This window comes from Cariama cristata, unplaced genomic scaffold (genome assembly GCF_000690535.1).
Source record: "Cariama cristata isolate BGI_N322 unplaced genomic scaffold, ASM69053v1 scaffold10688, whole genome shotgun sequence".
Taxonomy (NCBI): domain Eukaryota; kingdom Metazoa; phylum Chordata; class Aves; order Cariamiformes; family Cariamidae; genus Cariama; species Cariama cristata.
In genome coordinates, this window is record NW_009630669.1 from 46,930 (window position 1) to 54,015 (window position 7,086).

Below are 7,086 nucleotides of genomic sequence, written 5' to 3' on the forward strand. Positions count from 1 at the left end.
CACACATGTATTGGAGAGCGGAGGGAATGGGAGGAACAGGAGGACACAGATCATGCAACAGAAAGCCTTAGTGAGGCCAGAAGCCTTGCTGATGTCCCCAGCTTTAAGGGCAAGTAACCCACAGGACAGGGAACATTGCAAAGAGATACCTGCAGATCCACCCACCAGCATCCACCCTCTGAGAGACAGGTAATAGGAAGGGAGAAGCAAAGCTGAAAAGGGCCATTTCTAACGAGTTGACACACAGCAACAATAAACTGAATATATACAACATTTTCCATGTGATGGTGAACTAGTAATCATGTGCAAGATACACACTCTTAGGTTATGCATGGAGTGCATACAATACACCACAAATAAGTTACATGTCTGTTTTACCTGCACATCACATACCTTAAACTGTATGAAAATTGTCCTGTTCCAGAGACACCAACTGTGATCACTTGCATGTCAGGGCTATAGAAACAGGGTCTTTCCCTCAAAAGCACATGCTAAGAAACAACCAAATTAAAGTGTCTCACTTTCAAAGTAGTTGGGTCCCCATACATACTTTTAAATATGAACCTGGACTTCTTGAGGGCTTCTGAATAGCCAGAAAGTCATCAGAACAATTTGCTCCTGGGGAGAACTGCTCTGATGCCGTAGGAGCACCCAGATTTCATTAGCGCAACTCCCATTCAGTTAAGAGCACCACTGACCACCAATCTATAAACCACACATCCATGCTCTAAAGACAGTAGCAAAGCTTGTAGTGCTTACAAGCCACAAACATTAAATTGTATATATTGTTTATTTAAAAGCATCACAAGGTTCTCATTGGTGTGATTAACTACCTGCTCAGTGCTATAATCAAATGAAAAGCCTGGATCTCTGCTGACCACAAAACACTTAAAACAATCAGTAACAGCTAAATAAGAGCTGTCCTCCATTTTACTTTCCTGTTTCACCTTTCCATATAGCTTTCTCCCCTACACAGCCCACAGTGCCCCAGCAAGATGACATAAGTCTTTCCAGGTCCTTAAAAGCATTTTCATAGACCTATTTTTAAGCCTACTAAAGTCACCTTGTTAATGTGTGTCTTCACTGCTTCCCCAGATGACCACTACCAAGGATATCTTCACTTCGGGGAGGGATTTGACTGTTTACGTAGATACTCACATAGCACAAAAAAGTTTAGCAGAACAAACATCTCCAATCTGAGTTCTGATGCTTTATTGCACATGGTGTTAACATTAGCAAGGATATATTTTGGAGTTCAGGACTCAGTGAGCACCTGTGTGGATAAGGAAGGCTAAACAAACAGCACACGCTCAAGGTGATATTGCAAACATGGCATCTTAACCTCCTCATCATCTTCCCTAACAGCCAGGGAAACACTATGCATGACTCATGTGTAAGAGACAAGCATTGTACTTGAGCTAATTTTAAACTACCTCAAGCTGGAATTAATACAAGCCAGCCAGAGCCAGAGGGAGCCTGGCTGGCAAAGCCCCCCTGGGGAGCAGGGTCTGTACCTGACAAGTTACCTTACGCTGGTCTCTGCTGCTGGCAATCGGATAGCTGGCCCCAACAGAGCCCACTCCAGGAGGACAGCACAAGCCACACTCGTTCCTCTGATGACAGCCTCAGCGGGTCCCACGATGGCACTTTCTTATTTGCCCTCAGACCCACCATGCCAATTCATCACATCAGCTCACCATTCATCAAGGCAGCAGGACAGGAGACTGCATTAGCTCTCTTTGCTTGCTGTCATGATACCTACTCCTCTGAAAATTTTTGAGCCTCCTAACTCTTGCCATCAGCTGTCAAGATAATTAGAGTTATTGTTTATTGCAACAAAGCACTTTGACTGACATCCTTGTAAGAGTGCAGAGCTGCTGTCCTGGGGTGGAACTGGAGAAAAGCGTATAGCGCCTTTAGTTTCAAGGCAGGGAGAGAAGAGCAGGGATGTTATTCCTCCTTTGGCTTCCCCTTTACAGTTCTTATTTAACAGACGGCAATGCATTTTCTTGAGTTTGGCTTTATCTTAAGTGGGTCAGACAGTCACTGACTGCTGTTTCTTGATGCGATGCTACATCCAGAGAGGGAAGAACAAAGCCAAGCAAAGCAAAGCTTGGTAGGAAGATGCATTTAGCACACCTTTATAAAGGGCCCCAGCACCACTTTTGGAAAGTGTCACCAGAGCTTTTCCGACTCCAGCCTCGGGAGTTTTGCTAGGTCATTGCTTCTCAGTCACACATATTACAAAGCAAGAACAGACGCAAATGGCTTAAAAATACCTTTCCACAGGTCAGCATTGCTCCTTCCCCTGAGTTACATCTGAGTTTTCCTGTTCTTTATCTGTATGAATCTACTCATGTTTTGCTATGGCACAAAACCCCCAAGAATAAAATAAGAACAAGTTTGCAGTAATGAGGACAGACCCGCTTACATAAGAAAATGCAAGAGAACAAAACTTAGCCTTTCAGCTAAGAAAATAATGTTCTGAAAGACTATGTTTGGAACGAAAGTTGTAGTACCTGCTATAGTTTAAAGAATGCTTCAGGTGATGTGAGATACCATCAGGTCATTGTATTCATCCAGGACAGGCACGATTTTACTTTAATCTCAGTTCTTTTTCCTCCATGCAGAAAATTAATACCTTTCCCAAAATGCAAAGGTGACATGGAAAGTTTCACCTGAAATGGCTCAGCTCTTATAAAATTACAATGAACCCAAACCCTACCCAATAAATCAGCATGTGTCTGGTAACCCCATAGAGTTCTGTTTTTCAATAGATGTCATGGCATGCAACATCTGGCCCCTGAGTCCAGGATCAGGCTCTGACAAAGACACCCATCCTGAAAAAGTCACAACCCTGCTCTGTATTTCCAACATGCATTAACAGGAAAACAAAGCATCTCACCTCTCCAGATAAACTATTCTAAGTTGAATGCACTATAAAATCTTCAAGTGGGATGCATTCAGCCTAAAGGTCCATCTTAAACAGCTGCTCTTCTACCACCTTTTCTCCCACTCACTTAGTACAAGGCTGATGGAAGTGCATCTCAAGTATTTTTTACCCTAGCAAGATACAGAGGAAAAAATGAGTCTCATTTTAAGAGGCATCCTCATCAGTAACAAAAAGATCTATGTTCAATGGATATTTACTGTTTATAAAGAAAAAAATAATTGGCTGGTCTGCGCTGTGCAGATTAGAGATTTTTCAAAGGTTTAAAACTGTAGCTGGCAGAAGCCCAAACACACTGTAGTTAGTTAAAAGGCAAGAAGTAGGAAGAATTTTAATAACAGAGGTGCACTAGTCCATTCCTAATTAACAACATGATGGGGATCACACTACAGCAGGGTGGCTTTGGATAGGGAAAACACGGTATTAGTAGTAAAGAAGTATTTGTAGTTACACTTGGGCTCAGCGTAGCAAAGCACACTCAGAAAATACAAAGGAAACAGCAGAGTTCATTAATGCTCCAGCCGTTTTTGTGCTCCCCATTTTCTCCCGTTCCTCTGCAAGGTAACCCAGAGCTCTCCGATGTGCACCACCAGCCGTAAGCTCTACACCTCCCCAGGTTTTCAGAAGGACCCTCAGGACATGGAGCTGAACTCCTGCCTGGTGGCTCTGCAAACGACCTACTTCCCAGTCCCAGCACCAGAAGCATCCAAGCCCTCTCTACATTTGCACTGAGCTCTTCCTATCATAAAAATAATGTAAGCCACATTACAACTAGCAACAGCCAAAGCTCCTCCAGCACTTTTTGCTAAGGAGAATAGTGATGCAGAAACCTCCTGCTTAATTGCATCTCCATGCTGCAGTGACCTGCCATGCTCTGCCCACATTGAAGGTAGTGGGGTGGCTTGATCCCTTAAAAGATATTGGCTTTCAGTGCAAGACGAGCATCTGCAATTAGCAGCTCATATCAGTTTCATCTGTCTCCAGTGCCCAGGGGAGCAAACTGTCAGAACAGCTCCAGCTGTTTTAATAAAGCTCAAACCTGCTGTCTAAAGATTAGTCCCCTTCTAAACCACACTTAAACACTTTGGGTGGCCTGGCTTTGTGGGCCACTTGCACAAAGAACTCTGCTTCCCTCATCCCTCTGTGCTTTGATGCACAAAGTGAATAGAGAAAGAGGCAGAGCTGGTGGGGGCAGTCCTGCAGCCCTCTGAGGGGAGGGCAAGGAGCACCACTGCCAGAAACCCTCCAGCCGCCTGGGAACACATGTGCTGAGTGCTCTGATCAGGGCACAGAGAGCAGGACTGATAACACACTAAAGGGCAGCTTACAGGGTGCAGAGGAAGATGGAAAGATGAAGGAGATGACCTGCACCCAACAGCAAGAGGTGCTGAACACCTCCGTGCACCTCCAGCAGAATGGAGATCGGCTCCGCAGGCCACCTTCCCTCTGCCTTCCTCCCAGGCAGGCCTACCCCAGCTCCCACCTCCTGCTCAGTCCTCCAGCTCCGTGGTGCAACATCCATGGACCTGGGAAGAGTGATTTGCCCCAGGACCAGCAGTTGCATTGCCACAGAGGTCTGTCCACCCACTCAGGGCCAGCTCCCCATTTGGCTCCTCCATTTGTGACAGAGCAGAGAAGCAAACATCAGTAGGGTTACATGGCTGCATAGCTATGCTAGACCTGGCCTGGAGACCTCAGAGCGAGGGACTTGGACACTGTCCCTAGAGATAAGTCACCCACTGTCTTTGACATGTGTCTGCAGGGGTTCAGTGCAGGGCAGCACAGGCAGGAGTAGGCACCCACCTTTCCAGAAGGCAGCAGTTTCTTGTTCTATCAGAAAACTTCATTAGCATAACACTGTGCCACTTCATTAATGTATGATCTAATGCCATCAAAATCAACCTTTAATGATTTCTGCCAGCAACTGCCCTCCAGCACACAATCCCTTCAACAGGATCCTTTTCCATCTTCCACCTAGACATTTCCTCACCACTCTTCTAGACATTGTCATCTTTAGGTAAGTTTATAGTTTGTTACTAGCCCTGAATAAGATACCCACCTGAATGAAGCTTGAACACCCTTGCTAGGTACCATAAGGGAAGGTCCATCAGGCTGCAACAGCCACCATCCATTCTCTGGAAGCATTTCACAGCAGTGCAGGGTAACCCTCAAAGTACCACACTTAGACCCAGATTTGTAGAAACAGGGCAGGTTAACACAGCTACAGGGAGGGCTGAGCTGGGAAGCCCACTTGCAAATTATTGACCCACCACCACAGCAGGAAGGGTACAGACACCCAAGGCTGGCACTCTGTGCTGTGACCAAACCCAGCAGTATTGAAAACTTCTCTCATTCAGAGTATTTCTTGCATATATACATCAGCTTGGGGCAACAAAGCTTCCACTGACTTTTGAGTTGAGGGTCAGGGCTGAATTTTAAAAAGCATGAGCAAATCACTTGCACTGTAGCATCCTATAAAGAATGTCTCACTGGATTAAAAAAAATCAGAAGATAATACTGCAGTTAATACTATCTAATGATGGACCGTACAACACAGAACAATACTTAGCAAATTGGTGCACACTGTAACAACAGAAAGTCTAACCAGGTTAGATTAGAAAAGGGAGGGTGCCAATCATAAAACAACAACAGAATTAGAATTAGGTGCAGCCTCTCAATGAAGTACCATCCTCCCAAAAATGGGCAAGCCCATCTCGCATGTCAAGCACAGAGCATTCAGTTTAGTTCAGACCAGACTGACAGGCCCTTAGTGCAGCATTTACACTTCTCAAGGTCTTTTCACCCATTTTCCATCTTTCTGATCTGAAAAGAGGCACTATTCAAAAGGAAGAGAGGTAAAAATGGGACAGCATCTTAATGCAGAGAATGGGGAACATTTGCATAAAATGAGATTGGAGAGGCTTTCAGCAGTACAGGCTGTTTCTGGATAGATCAGGGCGGCTGCTGAACTATCGATTTCAGTGCATCAGACCCTAAGTGGAGCAAGACTGGCTGGTTTTGAGACAGTGGCCTTGACAAGACCATTACTTCTTTTTCCTTTACCCTGAAACACCAGGACATACACGCTGTGCAACATCCTGCTGAGGCTAATGCAGCTGCCAGACACCAACACCAGCGCTCCATGGGGAAGCTGAGCCATTGGAGCTCCTTGGAGCCTCCATTGCCACACTGGTACAAGCACCCAGTGCTTTGCATAGTTTTGGTGATGTACCACCTGCTGTCAAACCTGCCACCCTCAAGCAAGTCCCCAGGGACCTCAGGATCAACTTATTTAACTTAAGCCTCTTTTGTACAGACCACTGCTGCACACCTCTCAGCAACACAAACCACAGTGTCCACCACCGTACACTGGCTTCTTAAGAGTAACATTCAAGAACAGTATTTTTCATATGCTCCATGCCTCACCATGCTAAACCATCACCTTCCACTCCTTGATGAAGGCTGAGAGGGGGAGATATGTTTCCTTGGTCTATAAACTGGCAGAAAGTTTCACATTCAAGGGGGTCCAAGGAGTCAGGGCTTTCCTGGGCTTTGCCAATAAAGGATGATACATTAAGAACCAACAGTAACTTACCATTGCAAGATGCTCACTGCCCATGCTTCTCCAGAGGAGAAGATGAATGCAAACTGGCCCATGACGGATGTTAGCCATGTTAACGCCTGGAAGGCTCAAAAACTAAGGACAGACATGCCCACAGCACAGGTACCTGTGTGAAGGGGCACAAGTTACAGGACCATCCTCACAGCTCACCCTGCCCCTCAGAATAGACAGCAACAAGGAAGCATTCCCAAGTTTCTCCCCTGGGGTCTCATTTGAACATTGATTTCCCTAAAGCTAAGGTTCATAGCCCAGCAATGCATTTGCAAAGAGAGGAACTGCACAGCAGACAGGAGAGCTCAGGCAAGCTTGGACAAGGAGGCAACACTCAGCAAGCTGAAATTCCCTTGGAAAGTAGCAGCTACAGACTCACCAGCCAGTGTCACTGACACCAGGCAGTGCTAAATACTGCCACTGGCACGTACAAATGAACAGAGTTCTGATTTCAGTGTCTCTTCGCACTTTTTAGATGAAATAACCTTTTGGTATAAGGATGGGTCAGTCTGTCTAATCAGTT